We start from the raw sequence: 24,508 nt of genomic DNA, 5'->3' as shown, positions 1-24,508 counted from the left end.
GAAGGTGGAAATAAATACAAAGTAGGCTGGTCCCAACTTAGTAAGGATGGAATAAATAAGGTTACTATCTTCTTTCTTAACCTTAACACCTTCCAAAAGATATCTAAGGGTCTTGAATTTGGACAAGAAATCTTCAATGCAAGAAAAATTATTAGAATCCAATGTAAGCAACTCATTTTCAAGTTGATGGGTTCTAATTTCATTTTTAATCCCAAAAACTTTAGTGAGTTTTTCCAATGCTTCATGAGGAGTCTCAAGTTCTGCAATATGGAATCTAAGATCAGGAGAAATAGATATCCCTATCAAACCACGTGCTTGATCTTGTCTATTTTCCCATTTTGCAGCCTTGTCTTCATCTTTTGGTTTCTTCTCTTGGTCTGTGGCTATTCTGAAGAGACCTTTACTTCTAAGTAAATCTTCCATGTAGGCTATCCATTGGAAGTAGTTAGTGCTGTCAAGAATGACTTGGCATGGACTTTCCATTTAAAAAAAAAAAACTGAAGCTGAGGATGCTAAAAGTAAGTGTTCCAATGGATAGATCTCGAAAAATTAGGCTGTTTTAAAAAAAACGGCTCTGAAAAAGGCTTCCGGATGAAGAAGTTATGGCTTTTTGAAAATTTTTTTGTTGAAGTTGCCAGCAAAGTGCGCGAATGTGTGGGAATGAAAAAATCCGCCCCCACAAAATGGAGACTTGAACCCAAGACCTCTACTCTCTTAAAATAGCTTTGAACCAATTGATCTATACAAAAAATTTGAGAGAGAGAGAGAGAGAGGGGGGGGCCTTGGTTTGCGTGCTTGCCTTGAGAAAGCTCTTTTTCCCTACAAAACACAACAAAAAACCCAACACGAATATGCAAAGAAAAACGAACCTTGCGGCTCGAAGTTAGCTTTAGCCAAAAAACTAGATATTTATAAAAAAAAAAATTCAAAGTTAGCTTTAGCCGAAAAACTAAATATTTTTCTCAATGTTTCTGATTTTCCGAGATCACACTAAGGTGCAGGGAAAAGAGCATACGCATGAGAAAAATCCTTCCTTTCTGTTTCTGATTTGCCCAGATCGCACAGAGTCGCAGGGCAAAGAGCATACGCAAACATGAAAGGTATAGATCCGGTTAAAAAAAAGGGCTAAATAAACCGAAACCGAAATAAGCAGAGAGAAAATAACAGTAAACTGCAAAAACACTGTATACCTCCCGATCTGAAAAATGACGCAGCGAGGGCTACCGGAAACCTTTTCGCGTGAAACGAAAGGGGTTCCTCACTGGAACAGATGCTCTGAACGCAACAGAGCAGTCCTCTCGGCCCGAAAGCAGTCAGAAACAACAGATCTAGGAAACGACAGCCGCATGCAGTTCTACCGGCTTCAGATTTGGATCACCAACGGACGCGGCCCTCAAATAGCTCTGATACCATGTAGGAATTTACAGGGTAAGTTCCTCAGAAAGAACACCAAAAGGACACCGCTTACAACCAGATCACAGATCAATACACCAGTATTTTTGACGTGGTTAAAACCCTCAAAGAGGGAAACAGTCCACGGCCTGCGCCAACGTGGCTACTACAGGCAATTTATTAATCAAAGAATGAAAATTTACATAAGCTTCTCTCATGCACGGATTACACGAACAATGACCCTCCATGCGCTTTAAATAGAACTCATGGACCAATCGGGTGTCAAGCCACGGATCAAGTGTCGGTAATACCGAGGAGAGAGTGAACCGTCGGATCACTACATATCGTGACCGTCGGATTGTAAGTTACAAAATGTACAACGGTAAAGAAACACACTTTACCTAACTCTACACTAGACCGAGTTGAACTTAACTATATCCTATGTGTCGGAATATCCTAACAGAAAAGAGGCCTAAAGATCAACTTTTTATGATTTTTATTTTATTTTATGATTTTTATTAATTAATTTATAAAGGTTAAAATAAAACAAATTAAAGTCCTAATCTAAACTAAACTAAAGTGAACAAAGCTTGAAATTATTAAAATCTAAATTTTAAAATTAAAACTCTTTTATCAAAGCTAACGTGGAATAAATCAAAACCTAAATAATATCAACAAAACTTTGAACTAAGATAGAATTTAATTCTAAAAAAAAAAAAAAAAATCTAGAAAAAACACAAAACCTTAGCTAACTTATGATCTAAACAAAACGAAATTGCCTTTTATTTTTTATTATATGAAACCAAAATCTAATGAACCTAAAATCATATCTACGTTGAACCTAAAAAAAAAAAATTCTTCCTACACATATACCAGAACGCAAAAAAAAACCAGCCTGTGCTCAGAAAATATTTCGAATAAAAAATTTGATTTGCCGCAGGAAGGAGAATACCCAACGCTATTTTGCTTGACGGCGGGAAAAAAATGCGGGTGGTGGAGTCGCAGGTTGAAGAATGGCTTAAAAAGAATGCGGCTGCGATTGCTGATGCGATTTTGGACTACGGGTTTGTATCCACAGGTCAGCGATTTGATCAGCAAATGGGCAGCGATTTGATCCGCTGAATGGGCAACGATGGGAGGAGCAAAGAAATAGGCAGGTGGTTTTGCTTGCAGGTAAACAGAAATAGGAGAGCAGAGATGGGAGTGCTGGGCAACACGTTTGAAAAATGCGTGGATCAGGAAAACGCAGCACATAAAGGGAGTGCTACAGGGCAGCATGGATGGGTACAGATTCGATGGTGGACAGGGGGAAGGATGAGGGTGATGCGATTGGCGGTGGCAGAGTGATTGGACATGAGGAGGGCGGCTACAGCAGAAACTTGAAAGGGGATGTAATAACATGCGTGGAGGTGGATCGAGCTGCATATAACGGCCAACAGATGAGCAGCTGAGATAATACGTTGTTCCCCCTTTTTTTTTATTATTTTTTCTTTTAAAGCTGGGCAGCGATAGAATTAATGAAACGATGAGGATGGTTGTACGTGAGTGCGGAGAAACCCACTTCAAAATAAAATTATTTTCCTGCAACGCAAATGAAATTCCAAACAACAGAACTATGTCCCTGCAGAAAACTGATTCTGAAGCCAGAGCCTACCCTCCAGGGCCTAGATATGGCTTCAAGATTTAAGCTCACCTTCAGACCTACAACCTGCAATTGCAGAACAAACACCGAGAGATAATATATGCAAGAATAAAAACTAAAACCCTACAAACCAACTACAAAATTTACAACTTTGTGACTCTACAACAGCCAGATTTGTCAGTAATCCTCCATAATATTTTCAGAAATATCAAATTTACTATGAGATACTTCAGAAATATCTCATGCATTCATAAAACAAACTTAAATGATAAACCCAAGATCGAAACTGGCTGGGCTCTGCAAGAGAGTGCTTGCGGGAGTTGGCTGGTTCAGTCGAGAACTTCCCCAAACGCCCACTGATCTTCTCAATAAGGGTTTCCTGCACAGCTCACTTCAACCATCAATAAAGAGGGAAAAACAATACTAGATTCCAGATACAATGGATATACCTGCCATTATTTCAAAAATCTTATTACTATTCAAACCCTAGTAAGTGAACAAGATACATGTGTTTAGCAATACTCTACACCAAGCTATCACTAATGGATGAGAAATAAAAGATATGCAGAAAATAAAACAGCGCACAACACTTCAGGAGAGTAACACCAGCAAGATTTCAACCCCAAAGTCTTTCTTTATTAGCACCAGAAAAAGTTTACAAGAGAGCTTTTTCAGCACAAGGCTCCCAGATCTAATGATCTCAAATGACCCCTAGCACCCTATCTAAAGGAAAAATTCCCAACGGCTAGTTCGAGTGATCCATGTTAAAGTGATCTCGACCGTTGATGAGGATCAAGATATCTCTTAATCTCATTCGTCGAATTTTTAATGCATTAAACAATTGAAATTCTGCATTTATTTACTCAAAAACATTATTATTTTATTATTTTTAAGTTTTTATTTTATTTTATTATTTTTATTTTTATTATTATTATTCTTTTTTATATTTTTATATATATATATATATTCCTTTTTTATTGTTTTTTTTAATCTTTTCAATTTTTTTTAATTTTTAATTTTTAATTTATTTTTAAATGGGTCCTCGAACTTAGCCTTTGGAAAAATCACCTAGGACCTAGGACTTAGGACTTATGAGGGGATTAAAACATTTTCTAACCCTCAAGACACTTTACATCATGACTTTTACAATTTTACATCTCAAGGGGGAAAACCCATTTGACATAAACCCTCATAAACCACCAAGTTCTGCGACACAACTATAATCTAGCAGATTAACACACTAGGATTCTCCTAAGATTCTAATGACAAAATTCATTCCGGCTTTAGGGTTAGGCTGAAGGAAAACTCTGCCGATCATGGATCGGTGAGACAAAAAACCTTCCGGAACGTAAATTATCACTAGAAAATTAGGTCCACCTAGGCAATTTACATACATGACTCAACTCTGCTAAGATTATTTACTATTCACACATGCAGACTGGGTTTACAACATAAATTGATCAAGTCAACGATGACTGTCGAATGGAACGGACATGTCAATCAAGCGCTATCCCTTTTGCGAAGAAGAGGGGGTGTACTTGCTATGGGAAGTTGACACGTAGTGGTCGACAGTTAGCATTGGAAGTGATCTAGCCTTGAAAACTGGTGGAGAGGCTAAGGCACATGAGTTCTAAAGAACCTAGAAACTGTTTGGTGAAATTCCACCTGGATTGTATTTTATTAAGATAATTATTATTTTTAATGGAGTTCCTAAGTCTAAACTTAGGGAAATTAAAATATTAATGGGTATTAACCAAATATGGGTGAGAATGATCTAGAAAGCGGATCAAGTCATGTTTTAATCTTCGTCGTTGATTAGAGACTTAATCTCAGTTGTTGAAGACTCAACATGAAAAGTATAAAATGGAGGCTTGGGGTACATTTGGAAACACACACACAGAGATTAAGGAAATTGATTTTTTGAGGTGAAAAGTTCTTAGAAGGAAAATCGGTTGGGGAGATCTTGCAGCAGAGGGGCAATGAGAATCTGAGAGGACTTTCCGAAGAATATTCACAGAGAGGCGGAGAGAGCTTGCAGAGAGGCAGCACAGAAGCCGGGAGAGCTGACGCAGAAAAGCTGCTTGTCACGCAGAATCTAAAACTGTCGGAACAGCGAAAAGTGTCGGGAACTATTGGAACTATTGGGAACTGTCGAAACAGTCGAGAGAGTTGACGCAGAGGCAACACAGTAGCCAAGAGAGCTGGCGCAGAAACGCTGCCTGTCAAGCAGAATCCAGAATTGTCGAAACCACTGAAACTGCAGGAACTGCTGGAACAGTCGGAAGAGCTGACACTGAGGGTAGAGAAGGTGACACAGAGCCAACGCAGAAATTAGCCGTGGTTAGCCAGTCTTGTGCTAGATCATCCAAAATTTTGCCAGATGAAGTGAGGTAAAAATAACTTAGATTTTCCGCCAGTATTTTCTCTGTAAAGGATTGTTAGATGAGCATCCTAGATTTGTATTCAGATATTTCTCCTGCATAATAATAAACCCTCAGAACTGTTGCACTGATTTTCCTGCATTGGGTTTTTCCAAGCACTATTGTGTCCAAAAAATAAGTGTGTCCTATGTATCTTTTTCTTTGCTCTATTTTCTGTTTCATGAAATCAAATATTTAATTAGTGTAGGTTGCAGAAGTAATTTTCTTCAGTATTCAGAAGAATAACTTGATGAATGTAATTTAAAAATCAAGTAGGTGAAGTAGATTCAAATTTGTTGCAGTAGGGGTTCCTTGGAGTAAAGGAATTTTCACACCATGGGGCAGTAGGAGCAGCTAAGGCGGAAGAAGGACGTCTCAAAGATCAAATGCTTCAGGTGTGGTGAAATGGGTCACTACGCAACACAGTGTCCTTTGAAGAAGAAGGACAAAGCTGAGAAGCACGATCCAAAGGTTGCACCTCCAAAGATCGAGGAGTTCGTCATGACAACTGAGATACCTCCAAGAGGGAGGTGGGCTGATTTGGAGTTGTAGTTCGAAAGAGCTACAAATGGGCAGGATCCTTGAGCAGCCCACCTCTTGGATCAATTCCTTGCTAAGGGAGCCCAGATCAATAGTAGCAAGATGGACTAAGTGTCAGATGGTGCAGAGGAGTGTTGGAGCGACAAATGCAGTAGCTAGAACACTAATTCTAAGCAGCGTAGTGTGGAGTTGCAACAGTGCAAGAAGGCACAATGCAATAGCAACACTAGTGCAGTGGCTTCAGAGGAAAAGCGTGGGACTAGCAACAGTCAGATCTTTAGCATCGAGATGCATCTATGTTGAACACTTGTTCAATAATTTGGGACATTTTTCCGTTGCTGATGCAATAACAACATTAATTTGCAATGCAGGGGCAGTTGGCAGTGGCAGTGCCAAAACAGCACAGATGCCGAAATTCAGAGGGAGTTGCAGTATGGCAACTACAAGTATAGTTGCAGCAACAACGCAATAGTTGGTGGACACCATGTCAGACATCAACAACGCAGAGGACGATGTTATGAAGTCAAGCTGATGCTTCAGTGGGAGGCATTGCTAGAGCACATTCCTCGCTAGGAGGGAGTGTTGATTTTTGGTAGCATCGGATGTGTTCTAAGTCTCAAATTTTGTAGGGAGGTTTTGGCACATGTATTCCAAAGAACCCCTAAAGCGTTTTGGGAAATTCCACCCAGAGACAATTTTATTAAAATAATTAATTATTTTTAATGGGTCCCCAAGTCTAAACTTAAGAAATTAAAATAATTAATGGGTATTAATCTAACTGTGGGTGTAACTTCTAGAAGAAGACGAGGATCAAACATAAATGATCTTAGCCATTGATTAGCTTCTAATCTGGGCTGTTGAATGTCAACGAGAAGATTATTAAAGGAGGCTTGAGGGTCATTTGGAAGCCACACACAGAGTTGATCAATCAGATCGAATCGTTGAAGCTAGAGGCAACACAATGATTTGTAGTAATCATGCAAAGAGGGGCAGAGGGAGTTTTGGATGGAGGATCTTCTTTGGAGCCAAGGATACTTAGCAGAGAGGCAGAGAGACACACAAAGAAGGCAGCACAGAGGCCAAAGAGGGTGACGCAAAGCCAAGAAGGGCTCATGCAGAGCAGCACAAAGCCTCCTATGCAGAAGTTCGAAATTTGCTGGAAAGTTGGATATTCTGAGTCGAGAGGGCTGGAATCAACTCCAGAGGGAAAATCGATTACCAGCAAAGATGACGCAGTGCTTTAGAGGCTGACGTAGGGCCCATGTAGGGGCAGAGCAGAAGTAGTCAGGAACTCGTTGGTTCAGCTTCCAGATCAGCTGGTACTTGCAGTGTAGAGTGAGGTAATCTCACTAATTTTTTCCACCGAGTGATATTCTCTGTAACTGGATTTCCGAGAAGGCATCCAGAAGTTGTATTCAAAAATAATTTAGCTTAATAATAAAATACCTCTGATTTGCTGCACCGATTTTCCCGCATTGGGTTTTTCCAGGGATGTTTGTCCAAACACAACTGTGTCATTTGTGTTGCATCTTTCTCTATTGTTTAGTTTCTTGTTTCGGCATATTATTTAATTAGTGTAGGCTGCAGTGTATGTATTTCAATGTTTGTCGTAGGAAACTGCAAATAGCTTGTTCATGTAAATCTAACAAGAATGAGAAATATCATCAGTTGTTGTAGTAGGGATTCCCAGGTTTAAGGAATTTTCACACTCATCTCATATCAACCATTTCTCGACCTTTGTTGCTTCACTTGGTCACCAAATCACCCTTGGTCTGTTCCTATTTTTCTGCACATCCTAACTTGGCAATTCAGTCGCCCGTTGACAAAGCCATGAAATGAACTTTATCCATTTCAAACCCATGGCCTCCCAGATTAGTCTTTCATCCATAGATATGCTTGAGATTCACCTTAACCAGGCCTCTAAATATTAGTACTAACCTCTGCTACAACTTTAACATTAGATTTTCTCCTCACCATACCTTAGATGACCCTCGACCCTTCAGATTTGAATCTTACTCCTCTATTCAAGCAACATTTGGCCATACTAGGCCTTAATCACCCTACGGCTACTTGATCTATCCATCTTCATGCACTCGGCCTTCTACCTATAGTTTTTTAAGCCCTCGACCAAACCACAAACCATTCCTCCTACCCTCAGCACCTCAAGATCTAAGCTTCGACCTACAAATCTAAGTCTTGTAGGTCTCGGCCCTTCCTAACTACCTCGGATCGAGTCAGTACAAGTTTGATGTTGGCCCTTTTTGGCCCTTTCTGCTACAAGTCAAACCCTTTTGTAGGTTGCAGCTATACCAAAATTTGTGTTGTGGCCTCCTCCTCTTCTCAACCATGGATAGGGCTGTCACATGGCTGCAGTTGGATCCATTCAACCTCAGTACCAACACTCCATTTGCAATCATTGCACAGAGGAAACTAGGTCATGCTGCAACATAAATACTCTACCATCTTCATGGACAAAACTCGACCCCTTTTCCAACCCTACTCGTCCTCTATATTTGGCTCCTGTAGGGTTGTCCTATGGCTACATCCTTCTAGTTTTCACACACAATTAATTCCTTCTCATTGATGTGTCTCATGAGCCTCTCCTTAGGCTCCTAGTATATTTTTCTCTAGGGTCATTTAGGAAAACACTACAACTTAGGGTTTTCGCTTCTCAACCCTTAGAATAAATAATCATAGTTTTAAAAACCACCTATCTAATTGTGATTAGAACCAAAACCGGATCAAACCAAATAAACCAAAATTGGAAAAAATACATAAAACAATTAGTTCGAATGAAATAAAAGTATTTTTTAAGATTACAAACCATGAATCCAAACCATTAGAGACAAAATATGGAAAGTATTCTCATCTATATACCATGTAAGGGTGCATATATCAAAATGGAACTGAGTGCAATACATATCAATGATATCATTGACAAAATACATAACCAATGAGGCTCTAAATGACCTCTAGAGTCCAAAAACAATGCTACAATGAGGCTCTAAATGGCCTCTTGAGTCCAAAAACAATGCTACAACTCAAGCTACTAGGCCACTAGCCTACTATAAATCACTGATCGACATGATCACTCATCAAACTCATGACCACTACTACACATGGGATCATCACCAGGAGCTACATAAACATCATCTAGCTCAGAGTTTGAGGACTCCTCAAACTCCTCTCCAACCTCAATAGTAGTACTAGTAGTAGCATGAGCAACAACACTAGGCCTAGCAGAATTAGAAGCACGAGTTCGTCTAGCTGCAAGACTATTGCTTCCCTCACGAGTCACCATGTGCCATGCTTAGTCTTGTTGGTTCACTTCCTTCAGCTCTTGGTTCAATTACCAAATCTGCATTGGGATCAACACCCCCAATTCCAAATTAGCTCTGAGATGACAAAGAACCTCAAAACTTGTTGTTGTTACTCCAAAACTCAATGTTGTTGCAGAATTGTCCAAGATCTCATATGTACACAAACACTAGAAATCAAATGTGTGAGGCAAATAGGAGCTTAGGAATCCCTTTATAAGCTTAGGGGGAAAGATTTAGAAGGGAACCTACCATGGTTTGTCAAAAACCACCTCGATTTAGTACCAAAACTGGCTGATTTGGTACCTAATCGGTCCTGGCCAACCAACCAATCAGATTTGTTGGGCTGGTCTGGTATCTCAGGGAACTAGCCTGCTGTTTTGACTGATTTTCAGTTCGACCTGACCGGATTTTAAAACTAGGTAAATAATTATCTCTTTTGGTCCTAAAACCACACCTTGGGTCCAAATCCTCACTTTTGGGTAAAAACAAACTCCGTTTTGGTCGTTCGCCCTTTCTCGAATATACCTTTCGAGCTACCCAATATCTAACAAGTTTGTTAAACCAATGTATGTTATGTTACACCTACAAGAGTGTAGTATGCGAATATTTTATATGTAGAAAATTTTTATTAACAAATGGGGGTTATGACATGTTCCTTATAACTAAGCCACTTCACGAACCAAAATATTCAAATGCTACATGATGAATTGTTCAAAATATCTTCCAAATATGATCACATCTCCATACAAGACCAAGACAAGTGGATCAAATCTATCAAAATCATAAAGATAAAACATTGCACAAGCCAAGTCATTAATCCTTAAATACCAAGCTCATTGTGCAAACAACAACCCACTCTAGGCCTCCAATGCACTATAAACATGGGTATCTTACCCATTCAACTCAAAACCTTAGGAAACTTAAGAAAAACCCTCAGCAAAGTCAACTCCCTTTTTTTTGAGATAATACTCTAGTAATTGGATCCAAAAGCTCATCAAGGTCAACCCTCTCTTTTTAAAAGAATACAACCACCATGTTCCAGTACTCCTCAATACTCCCATTAATTATAATCTTGAAGTTACCATTGTTTCCAAAATAGGTTTTGAACCTATTTATGTGGTATCTCGCCATACATGTTGTAAATAAACCCCTCAAGACTATAGGGTTCACCAAAATTCCAACTTATATGTACAAATGCCAAAGGATTAGCAAGCAACCTGTCAAGGCCACCATCTCACACACCTCAAACCAAAGTCCCTAGACTTGCTAGACTGCAATCAATTATAGCGAAACATTGTCCTTCAAAGGTAACTCTACACTAAAGATATGCCCCGCAAGAAACCAAAATAAGGTTTTTCTTCAAACCAAGAAAAATAAAACATCATTCAACTCAATAAAACCCCTTGATGGCATTTAGAAGGAAATGCAATACACTCGTTTCATAAGATAAATAGCATTATCACCCAAGTCTATGCTCATTCCTCCCTATTGCTTATGAAGTCTTCTACAGAGTTTCCTATCATTATTCACATGTCTCGATTCCTCATTCCCCACATACCATTGAACACTTGACACAAACAAGAAACAACGGAGAAGGTGATATCAAACTTGAATGATAACTCAACCACACTTGCTATAGGACCCTCATTCCATGCAACTTGTGTCCACTACTTGGCCTTCCCCTTCTTCGAACATTGGTTGGTATAATGTCCCAACTGGCGAAGCCAAAAACATTTCACCTTACTTAAATCCTTGTTAACACAACTTGACTCTTCCCTCATAGTCTTCTTATATACTTTTTTGCTTCCCTTACTCATCCTCCGAACAAGTGCTGGATCTCCTACTTACTTTCATTGTGTTGAACAAGACTCAATTTATTCCTTTTTGCACAAGGTTATCCCAAAGCATCACATAACTAGGTAGCATCTCATGAATACAAACACCTTGGACAAAAGGTTTTCAAGATAAAGCAAATCCATTCAAGGTAATGAACACCAAGTCCTTATCCTCTACTTTGATCTCTCAACTCTATCATCTTAGCTAGGTATCTCATCATTGTATCCATGTTACTCACACCAATGTTATTAGAATTGAATCAATGACCAAATTAGTCGACCCCAAAACAAGAACTAAAATTAGAACCAAACTGAAACTGGTAAAAAATTGGAAACAAATATTGATCAACCAAAAAGTTCTTAAAGTATTCAAGTTGTGATTTAAAAATTATATTCATGTACATCCATGTGAATCCAAACCATTATACACAAATATACTAAGTTTTCTCATGTATATAGCATTGTAAGGGTGAATATGGAAAAAAGATCCCAAATGCAATATATATATGAACCAAAGTACAACTACATTGAGGCTCTAGATGGCTTGCAAAGTCCAAAAGTTAATCTTACTATAATCTTCGATCAAACCAAACTAAGTGATCATTCAAAATTCTGGTCCTTTTGAAGGAAGTTCACTGGTACAAAATTGATCGCGTCCATCCTGATTCTTGAACAAGGACTATGAATGGCTAACAACACTAATTCTCGATTTCTTTCCTTAACTCATTTTCTGGGTCACCATGATCCCCAAATTTTCCTTTTGATCCGACCTTTGAGTTGGAACCTCCATCTTCTTCAATTCCAAGCTTGTTTTTTAGAGTCACCATAAGCAAGTTCATATTGATGACCTACACTTCCAACCTTGTGAATCTCTCTTTAGGTTATTGTTAATGAATTGGTTGGGCATGGCTACGGTTCTATGACTTCTGCTTAAACCACTTCTTGTATCCCCTGCAACTTTCCATGAGATTATGCAAAGAAACTTTTCTCTAATACCAATATGATCCATAAACAACTGTGGTTGTTCCACTAGATAGTTTGTCAAAATAGATCTAATAAATGGTAAGCTAGTTGTTGGTGCTTCTTTGAACTCTCTAGCACCCACAAGAAGTGTTAGAAGTGCTCCTCCCAAGTAGCATTGTAAACCAATATTTCATCCAAATAAACAATGACAAATGAATCTAGATAAAGGTGCAATGCATCCTTCATTAGTCTCATGAACATCGCTGGTGCATTACATAGACAAAATGACATGACTACCCACTCATACAAACCTTTTCTAGCTTTAAAGGCGATCTTCTAGGTATCTTCTTCTTTGATTCGAGATTAGTGAGACCCTAATTGTAAATCCAACTTAGTGAAGTATTTTGCTTGTTGCAATTTATCTAACAAATCATCAATCTTAGAGAGGTGATGCCCATTCTTGAGCATAATCTTTTTTAATGTTTGGATGCCCATTCACCAAAGTCCCATCCTTCTTTGGCGCAATTATGATGGGTTACCCACAAGGTGAGGTTCTTGGTCAAATAACACCTTGCTCCAACAATCGTTGCAACTCCTGCTTCTCTTTGCTTGCTTCCAGAATGGACTATTTGTATAGCCCAATATTTGGTAATGGAATGCTCAACAATAATTGGATATTGTGCTCCACTTCCCTCTTGGGTGATAACCCTTTAGGCCCTTGGAACACTCCTGTGTATGCATGTAACAACTCTTCCAGTTGTTGATTCTATTCTTTATCATGCCCCTCCAGTGACCTTATTGACTTCTCACCAGACTAATGTTCCTTTAAGAGTAGTAAATATAGGTTCTACTTGAACTATCAACTTCTTCACTTGGTTGGCACTTACTAGTTAAATTTTGGACTTGCCTTTGTGCATGTTGATGATGAATGATTTCCTATTTTTAATGAGGTGGTGCTAGCTATCTCTCACGCATGAAGATTGCATCCCACATATACATGTAGGGACTTCGAAACATGACTACACATGCATCAAGTGGTACCACATCCAATTTTACCTCATCAATAAAATCAACAACAATAGCAAATTTTATTCTACACTTTTTCGTTACCTTTATTTCTCCATCCTTATTTACCCACTACAATGGATATGGTCTAGGATGATCATGAACCTCCAATCCAAGTTTGTTGACCAGATACACTGCCATGAGATTAGCCTATGAACATGAGTCGAACACAACATCTATCTCAGTCTTCCTGATCTATATCTTGATAGAGAAGAGTTTGCTCATCTCCTCTTTTTGGAGATGAAGGATACTCAAATTCACCTCCTTTTGCACTAAGCTATAGACAATCTTCTCATCCACATTGAAGTTGCCTTCCATTTGATTGCTCAAAGATGTGATGAGAAGATTCTTTTTCTTCCCATCCCTGTTACAACTCTTGTGGTTCAACTTTGGATGCAACATTAAGCACTTCTCCTCAGTATGACGATCAATGTTGTAGTGGTTGTAATGATTGCTAGGATCCTTGCACTAATTTGTAGTGGCCAATTTCTTTTTCTCCTTCTCCGTTTCCACTTCTTCATTTTCTTAGAAGCTTCCTAGTGCTCATTCTATTTTGAACCACTTGACTTCCCTTTCTTTTTGCTTATGCTTTCTAGGTATTGTGCCTGTACACAAGCCTCGTTCATTGTTCTTGGCTTGAACATCATCACATGCTTCAATAGATGGTTGTGTAGAGCTCCCATATACTTGACGAGTACATCGAGGCTCATGGAAGAGATACCCAACTTGATGGTCATCTTCCTGAATTCACTGTTATACTCTTGTACACTTTGCCCCTTCATTTGTTTGAAGTAGTGCCATTAGTTCCATTGGACCTTTACATACTCAAAAGGGTATGATTGAGACTTTGAGGGTTTTGATGTCCACCCACTTATTTATTGGGGGATCACCCTCCAGTGTAAGTGTCTCTGTATGGCTTTCCCACCAGGTTAGTGTGTGCTCCTCTAACTTCAATATAGAAAATGATATTATATGCTCCTCATCTATGTGGTGGATGCTAAAATATACTTCTAATTGTTGTAACCACATTGATCTCACATTGCTATGACTTTATTTCAACCTTCGCTTCCATTCTGAACAAGGACTATGAATGGGTCACACAACTACTTAGCTAATCTTTCTTGGTTTCTTTCCTTAACTCATTTTCTGGGTCTCCATGACCCCATAATTTTCCTTTTGATCTGACCTTTGGGTTGGAACCTCCATCTTCTTTGATTCCAATCTTGTTTGTTAGAGTCGCCATAAGGAGGTTCAGTGGCTGATATCGAGGAGGTTCCAAACCTGTGAATCTCTCTTTAGGTTATTGTTAATGAACTTGTTGGCCATGGCTATGGTTTTGTGACTTTTTTCTTAAAGACTTCCTGTATCCCCTACAACTTCACATGAGATTCTCCAAAGAAACTTTTATCTGATACCTATATGCTCCATAAGCTATGTGGATGTTCCACTAGATAGCTTTTCAAAATATATCTAATAAAATAAATGATGCCTCTCTCTATATCCTTATGGGCTCCTTTCTCCACTAGTACACACTCCCTCTTCTCTCTTCTCTTCCCACAAGTGCGCTTTTCCTAAGGGGGTGAGAATTCCCTCATTGTGTCCCCCACAACCCCCTAAGGAAGTGCTTTTTCCCCTTTCTCCTAAGTCAAAATTGCAAAAATTGCCACCAACATCAAAATTGTCAAAATTATGACATTTCCTAAGTGACTTAGGAAATTGGGGATATTACATAGATAAAATGTAGAAAATAGAGAACATTAAATACAATCACACACCAACCACAATGAGCACAATGATTTGCTCTTAGAAATCCTCATGGAAGGAAGCTCAACTAAAAGGTGAGGTTGTTATGCTCTCTTTTGTCTGATATGGAAATAACACAAGTACAAAGGAGAAGGTACTCTCTAAGCATTTACTTGAGACATGTGGCCCAATAAGCTTCTACATAACACTAATTCCCTTTGTTAGGCTCTCTAACTCCCACTTTCTGTTGCCTTGCTCCACTACAGAACAAGATATAAACAAATAGAATGGATCCACTGCACCTTCTGCAGGCATAACTTTAACATAGCTTGACATCCGACTAAGGGTTAGGTTTGACAACTTCAACTCTCAATTAGAGTTGCAACTTTGACCCTTCTAAAGCCATTTTTGTATGAGTAATGCAATATCCTCTTGAACAACTGTGGCCAAATTGGAAGGTCAACTTCTGGGACACATAACCTTTGCAAACAAATTTTTATTGGCGTCTTCCTTGCACCATTGGAAAGGAATCTAAGTGTAAAAGAACATCACGAGGTTTTGTGCTCAAGAAAGAGAGATTTGACCCCAAGAAACATTGTTTAATGCCTCAAAATGGCCCTAGAAGGTTTCAGACCCCAATGCTCCAAATTAGAACTTGCCAGTTAAAATGACCTTGCAAGCTTATTCCTCCAATTTTTTGACTTCGAAAGCTTCAAGATAGATGACAAACAATATAATGATCCAATTTAACATCGAAACCTATAGGTGCTCCAATTTTGTTCCAGTGGTGAAGAGCTTGCCACTTGTGATAGAATATAAGTGACAAGGGATTGCAAATAAACACCATTTACCCCATGACAACTCCACCATTTAACCGGGTTCATGGTCCTCCTCTCATCCAAAGATGATATACCTTCAAAATCTTCCAACTCGGTAGGAAAACAAGCAAATTCCTCCCTTACATCAATTTGTAATGATGTCGGAAACAACCTCTGAAAGCTTTTATTTACTCCATTGGACACCACCTTGTCCTTATGTAGTGCCTTCCTCTCCCATTGCTTTGAGCAATGAAATCTTCATCATAAAATTTTCGATTTCGAGCATGTTTCAAAGTGTGCAATAGTGTTAAAGTGATTCAACCTTGTAACAATGATGTATCTCACATGCTCTACAAAATCAAAATCAACAAAAGGATGAGTGGGAGCCTCTTGTTCAAGAATTTTCACATTTTTCTCAACCATGGTATCCATGCTTTCATAAACCTCTCCCAAGAAGGGTTTGTTTGAATTTGCATCTTGGAGAAGATCAAATGCAAGTAATGTGAACTTCAGTGAGAACTCAATCTTGCTCCACCAATCTTCATCAATCAACACCCTTTGCCCCATACTTCCCTTTGTGAATGTGCTTGTCTCCACTCAATCCAAGTTGCACCTACCACCATGCTCATTAATGCAAGTTTGACTTAAACAAGGTAGTACAACATGATGAAATTTGAGACATATCTCATCTCACCAACTTTTAGAACTCCAATATGGAGTATTCTCGATATATTGCTTTAGATTGGTGGTGGTTGGTGATAAATTTTAAAATGTCCCTAGCCTATCATGTGACCTTAATCCATGCAATTTGAGCCTTAATCCCTTCAAAAATCAGATTTTGATTATGGAGTTCAAAATATATGATTGTATCTACTCTGAATAATCAAACATGCAACTTTGCAAACAAGTGCATTATTTATGATAACTTCACTAAATTTTCTAGCCCTTCTTGTTGAATATCAAGAATTAAAATTTCAGCAATGAAATCATTATCCTTTACCTAAACAATATTCTTCTTTTATCAACATGGCTCCTTTTGGTGACGATGCAGTGGCAGTGTTTAATGACCTACACCTTGTATTACTCCATCCATTTGAGATAATGGAAACCTACAACCTATCTCTATTGCTTGGCCTTCCCTCTCTTCTTCTATGAATATTGGCTAGCTTGCATGATGTCCTTTCTAGTGACATCTGAAACACTTTTGATGACTCAAAACCTTCACACCTTAGCTTGATTCTTCCTTCTTACCCTTCTTGGGTCCTTTCTTGCTTCCTTTCCTCATCCTCTTGATATAGGCTATGCCTTATACTTAACTTTGTCTTGTTAAATTGGATATTGACCTTGTCTCTTCCTACACAAAGTTGTTCCAAAGCTTCTAAAAAAATGGTAGTTTCTCAAATGCACAAAATACCTTTAACAAATGGTTTCCAAGATGAAGTAAACCTATTCAAAGCAATGGGCATCAATTCCTCATCCTCCACTTTTTCCCCTATGGCAACCAACTAATCCCTCAACCCTGTGATCCTCCCCAAATAACTAATCATTGAATCTATGCCACTTATTCAGATGGCTAAGAGATTGTTTCTCAAGAATAATTTTCATAGATATTCACTTTGATATAATGCAACCAAAGCATGATACATCTCCTTGTTGATATTCTTCTTGCAATGTGAGTCATCAAATGATCATTCACCAAATCATGTGCTTCTCCCACGCATATTAGGGTTTCCTACCCAACAACCTATCACAAGTCAAGCACCTCTCTTGGGCACTAAACATTTGAAATATCCAATTCCCTTACAAATAAATCAATCTCAATCAAACCAGTGTTGATACCAAGAAATCTTAGAAACCTTCACTTTTAAGGACTTCATAAATTTCACCTCATTTACTTGAGGTTTGTTAGATCTATTTTGTAGAATTTTTTGCCTTATGGTTGAACTCCACCTCCCAAGTGGTGCACTCTTGAAGCTACAGCTCTACATCTTAAGTGTTCCTTGTCACAAGGATGCACACTCTCCAAGACAAGTTCTTAAGCCTCAACACTTTGCCACATGTTTGTCACAGGTCCACAACAAACTCTAAGTCAAGCCAAGCACTCAATCCCCTAAAGTGTGACACATGGTCTTGTTGCTCTTAGGGCCAAGAAAGCCTCCTCCTAATAACTATTGTTCCTTCATAAGATAGCTCCACAACAAATGTCAAGGCCCCATACACTTCAACATGGATGTTGTAAAAGACAAATGCCAAGTTAACTACCTCAATTAGAAGTGTGTTTCTTCTATCACATATCATGAGGACAAGCATCTAGTATGGCCTCCAAAACTCAATAAACCAAAACAACCTAAGGTAGAAGATGGGGCTAAGTTTTCCACAAAGCATAATGTTATTGAAATTATATTAAAAATGGAAAAACCAACCGGTTTGATCACTTACGTGGCCATACCAATCCTACTAAAGGAAAGAAACTTGAAATGGTTGTTTATATACAAATCAATTGATTTCGTATAGAACCATGCACCTATAATGAGGACAACATAACCTCAATTAAAAAAAAATATTCAGTAAAATAAAATAAAAAAATGTTATTACACTAAACATAACATTAGGCCCTTAATAATGCCATTTAAAGAGGTCCCCACCCTACATTTTGTTGGAAAAGTAACTAGTTTTTATCTTCATAATTGTTGTTGTACTCATTTCAATATGTATCTTATGTAACAAACAAAAAGAAGAAAAGAAAAAGTCATTATTTCAAAGCATGGGTTTCATGCTTATTATTGATGGTCTTCTAGGTAAGAACATGTTCTTCATGCTTCTAAGGTTTGTTAGGTCATAGGATATATTGTCATGAGTGAAGAGAGTCAACATCATGTTTATAAGACCCTTCTAGGAAAGATATATCTTGTAAAAGAATTTATTGAGAGTCTCGAATGTCATGGAAACCTCCCAAGTACAAGTAGGCCCTGGCGGCTTCAAGTCGGCCTAAAGGAGGGAATTCGACCCCTTGGAAAGGCTATATAAAGAAGCAGATTTGCTTCATTTGGCACTCACCCATCCAAAAGTTCAATCTCACTTGGAAAGGTTTGATCTAAGGCTAGAAGAGACAAGAATGGTTGAGAGAAGGTCTAGGAGCAAAAGAAGTCAAAGAAAAACCTATTTTTGGGCTCTATCTCTCTCACACGTGCGATAATCTAGGGTCACTGCAGCTACAAAGGAGGCTGAAATCACAGATCTAAGTCGCAGTACGACGAATTGCAATATCAAGTTGTTGGGAGAAGGAATATTCTATAGTGACCTCGCTGACCTTGGGAGGAGTTGTCTTGATCAAGGAAGGATCTCTTGAAGAAGTCAGATTAGGGTTTCTGCAGTAGCTACAGGGCCAAAAATTGCAGGATGAAGTTGCACAATGTAGTTACAGGGTTGAAGTTGTGGTCGAAGCTGCAACTAGAAGTTGGTTGATGCATGATTGAGTTGTGGTAACCTGATTCTCTTGGAAGGGCTGACTTCATACTCGGAGGAGGCCTTGGTCTAGGGTTTGGGTCTTTGTTGTCTCTTTTGAAGCAGATTCTATAAGAAGACAAGAGTTTTTTTCCTCTTAGAGGGGTTTTTCCCTGGCTTCGAGCCTAATAGCTGTGTCAATTGTCTTTACTATTTTTTCTCTTGATATTTGTTTGATGAAAAGATCTAATAAGGAAACAAAAAAAATATGATAAAGTTCACAAGCAAGTATTAAGATTAAGGAAAATTAGAATTAATCACTGCCATACCGCATCTTCCAACACATTTCACTCACACAATTCATTTGAGCTACATTGAATTTTTGAGCTCACTTTCTCGAGTTGCTTCGAAGAATGATGAATTTGTTGGACTGATTTGGAAAGTTTGTTTAGCTGATTTGGAGTTGATACAGGGGTTTACTTTCAAAATCTCTTGGATTGGTTTGGAGCTTATTCAAAGGCTGATTTTCAAAATTTCTTGCACTATTTTTACTAGTCATGTTGAGGATGTAGTTGATAAGAATTCGGATGATTCTTTCATATGAGTAGATTGTAGAGTGTAATGTCTCGACTATAGTTATTACTTGGTACTGTATTTAATTTTGGACTTTGGAGGCCATTTAGAGCCTCTTTGTATTTCACCTATTTGTGTATAATGGTTTGGATTTACATGGATGCACATGAATGTGTGTGTCTATATATATATATATATATGGTTGACTAATATTGTAGTCTGATTTTGTTTATAGTTTTTGTCTAGTTCTACATTTTGGGCTTGACTAGTCTAGTTTTGATAACATTGACCATACACTCTATATGAGATGAAGTACACCCCTAATATGGTTTAAACATTTTTGGAGCAATTTGAAAGCTAACAAAGTATAGTGAACTCATGTTTGCACATATTTCTCTTTGCATTTCACTTTTGGTTCAATCCCTAGTTCACTTATTTAGTGTTGGTTTTCCCTGTTGCTCAATGTTGAAATCTGGAAGAACTGTAACCATCTCCCTCAAAACAGGGGATGCTCTATCATGCAAGTGTCCCATCCTCTTGTGCCACAACTTGCATGCATTGTCACTACTATGAACTTGAGTTCGAAGAGGCTCACCCTGTAACCTATCAAAGTTACCTTCTATAACCCCAATCACTTTAGTTGTGTCTAGGATAGATCCTTCCAAACTAATAGATTCTTTCCCTTTCTTGAACTCAACTGCGAGACCCTTATCATCAATTACTGAAATTGAAAGAAAAATATTTTTGAGCCCTGGAAAAAACACGTCCTTCAATTCCAAAGAACTCCTTGACTCGACTTGGGTAATGGATCACAAACATTTGAATTTATGCCTCTTGCCTCGTGGTCATCTTCTAGTCAACTATAGTCACTCTTGGGTTGATTGGTGCTATTAGGGGGCTTTGATAGGGGTAACATGTCCATGTCACAATCCATACATAACACATTCCATCTTTCTCATCTCCATTGTCCCTCCTTTTGCGTTGGTTATTACAAGTCACGTATAGGTTCATGCTTCATAATCCCATGAGAAGACGGGGCTCAAATGTAAAATGTTGATATGCAACTTTATCAAAAGGAAAGAGAAAAATATAAAGTTCAAAATGCAAAAGAAAGTGAAGGGATGTGAATAATATGTCAAAACACAAAGGATTAAGTTCTAGCCCCTTACTATGAGGCGATTGCCCCAATTCCTGTACAATGAAATGCATACTTAAAAAAGACTTAATAAGATGATCCCAAACACCCATGCAATAAAATGCATAAGCAAGAAAAGGGAACTCTATGAAATGAAGTAAATGAAAAACACAAGAAAGGGGTTGTAAGACACTGTCGAGCAATGGTGGTAACTCAATGCATAATTGCTCCCTCTACAAAAGTGCTCATGCAGATGAATATCTTACATAATCTAACATGATTATGTAACACCATTCATGAAGTGAAAACCCATGCCATTCCATCTATCATTACACATACTCCTTGATGAGTTTCATGGGTATTGGCACACCTAATAGGGGTTAATTATGATCCTTCCAAACCTAAACTTGGAAAATGGCATGAATTCTATAAGTTATTGAGAAGTTGAAGATGAAACCTAATGTGATATACCAAATGGAGTTGGCATATGACATGACTCACTTTCTATGTTGCATTGAATTGTGTGCATGTCTCACAACGGTCACACTTGGGCACTTGCAGCCTCTCCTTGGATGACGTAATTTTCATGCATATGATATGAACATGAACTTTGATTCCTCTGGAGGATGTTGGAAGTTTATTCACACCCTTTTCAGGTCACCTACATCCCACATCTTTTAGAGGTTGTTCCAATAATTTGGAGAACGTCAAGCCCTTGGAGCAACACACACGTAAAGATGATTAACACCACTTGGAGAGGACATTGAACCTTTGGAGGTGATATGACACTTGGATGATGACACATTGCACCTTTGGAGCCTGTACACTTCATTTTTTAGTGATTCATTCACTTCCTGAGGCCACGCATGCCACACAAGTGAGATAGAACATGCATTTATTATGGACGTTTTGTCCTATGATCACATTTACTCCATTGTTGGGGGTATTTCATATCCATTCTTGTATCATGGATAATTTATGTGTTGTTTCTTTCTCTCTAGGTTTTGTAAGAGATAAAGGCATTATTTTATTTTCTTAGGGATTTATTGGATGAGAAGGGTGCCTGATCTCTCATATAAATAAGAAAAGCACTTCTAAATTGTAAATCATTGTTATTTGTAGAGAAAAATCACTACTTGTCTATTATTCTTCTCCTTACTCTTAAATCACTATAGATGGCTAGTTAGAGTTACATTTTGAGGATAATGTTATGTGAATGGCTTTACTACTATATGGATCCTCATTCCTAGGGTTTCGAAGGATGAACTATTTCTTATGTGGTCTCTCTTTATCTTGTGGTTTTGTTTATGAAAGAATGTAAGTGTGATTCATTTTTTATTTTATGTTTTAGGGTAAAGTAAGGGTTTTATAACAGCAATATACTCACTTTCAGCCATAAAATATCAAACATGTTTGGCATTTGAGCATGCATTTTACCTGCAAATTCATCTTAGTATCATAAATTAGCTTGCTGAATTTATTTACAGCCCAACTGCCATATGCATTAAAAGTTTCAGAATTTTCTTGGGATCCCGTTTCCAGCCATACCTATTTCGGAAACTTCCAGACGTTTTGGCATTTCATGCAACTTAGCTTTTCTGTGTCTATGGAACTGGGGTTTCAAGATCTGATTTTTTCAACAATAGTCTTTTTGAAGATTTTTCGGCTCCTGGCATTGCCCTAAAGGCTGAAAAATAGGTTTCCAAAATCTGATTTTTTTTTATAGATGTTCCGGATATCTTCGGCTAGAGGCATTGCCCTAAGGGCTAAAGATTTAGGAAATTATCTATTATGATTGTTTTTTCCCTCTCTTTGAAATCAAATGCTATCTTCTTATTCATTTTCCAAATAATATTTTCACTCAGGCTACATTATTTTGGCTGTGGCCCCTGCTACTGCATTACAGAAATAATACATTGCAAATTTTTTGGAATATATAACTATTTCCTTTCTGGGTCTATACAGGGTATCCTTTGAAAACTCAGCAAAGTCGTCTCCTTCGTTGAACCTAATGACCTTAGAATGGCTTTATGCCCTATACAATGGGGCTGCTTATACTGGGGAAATCTGAAATTAAGGAAACCTGTATGCAATATTTGTTACACAAAGAGTTGTGCCTTCAAGTCTTGCCTGGCTTGTATTCAAAGGATTGAAGAATTTGCATGAGTAGCAGTTTGCAATAGAGATATTCTAAATGATACTACAAACATAGCTTACAGTACAGATCCACCATGCACTCCACACATGGGTTTGATTTATTGTGCCAAACCTTTGATCTAGGTATAACTTTCTCAGTTTGCATTTCAAGTTTTTCAGATAAAGTACACAGGCCCATATTCTAGTGTATTGTCTCTATGATCCTTCTCGTATACAAGTTATAGTTGATGAACCTTTTATTCATTCGGCCAGGATTGTTTCGACTATATCTTTTCAAGGATTATTCTAAGGATGATTCCTAGCCTATTATGGTGGATCATTTCCTAATTCCTAGGACACTGCCACATTTCTTGAGAAATGTAACTCAAATAAGAACTTTTTGCACAAGTTTTGACGTGAATCTGTAGGGAGTGGTTCAAGGCATTTCGAAAGTTATTTTCAAAAGTGACCACTTCGGAAAAGTGGATGATTACTTCTACTTCGTAATTCACTTAGGAAAAAGTGAAATATCTTATGTTTTGCAGTTTACATGGCTTAAAGTGTCTAACAAATTGTATTTAACACATTAATGACTTACATTTAATCCAAGCCATACATTTCAAGATGAAATTAGCATTTTGGCAGATTAAAGTTTTAGCAAAGCATGAATAAGATAAGGTAAAAGAGATAAATCACAGTTCAGAAGATCTACTAATAAGAAAAGTGCCAAAGTTCTGGAACAAGGAGCTTGTACAAGAGACTATACAACAACAATTGTTCAGCATAGGATAGACATCAGACCTACAACAACAATCATACAATGTCATATAGCTTGTACTTTTCCTGCTATGTTTTTCCACATTTTCTGTGCAAGTTATACACCTCTTTAGCAGACCATACACATATGTTTTTGGGTGATTTTGTGGCCTGTACAGCTATTTGTTTAGCAAACTATGAGGTCACATTGTAACCTTTGATCTAAGGAATGAGAAGTTGATTTGAAAGAGAAACGATATATGCATGTGTATATTTAATCTACAATGCTGCTATTTACTTTTCCAACTATTGTGGGATTGGTGCTATGCTTAAAAATTAAATTTCAATGATTCAATAAATTTAGTTTGACTTGTTTGCTTTGAAATCACAAGGATATCAGTCACCTAGGGTTGGAAATTTTAACATGGTATCAGAACCGAGCTCTGAGTTATATTGTCTAATGTCAATTTCTGGATTTTTCCCTCTGATTGATATTGTCCAATATTTCGAGTGGACTCACCACTCATTGTCAAGGAATCAATCAATGCATCATGGATCAAAAGAGAGTGTTACGCAAGTTATAAAGGATGAAACAGTAATATGAATGTTAACCTGATTTAATAAATAAAGAAATTAAAAATAAATGACCAGGAAATCTAAAAATAGAAATTTGGACCATTGATCAGATGTAAAACGTTTTAGATAGAGGAATCCCAATTAAAATAT

The sequence above is a fragment of the Pinus tabuliformis genome, chromosome 3_1, assembly GCF_031772625.1.
Source record: "Pinus tabuliformis cultivar Carrire ecotype Pingquan chromosome 3_1, CPIR1, whole genome shotgun sequence".
In the NCBI taxonomy this organism is placed as follows: Eukaryota; Viridiplantae; Streptophyta; class Pinopsida; order Pinales; family Pinaceae; genus Pinus; species Pinus tabuliformis.
The sequence above is the reverse complement of the archived record's forward strand: the minus strand, read 5'-3'. Positions refer to the sequence as shown.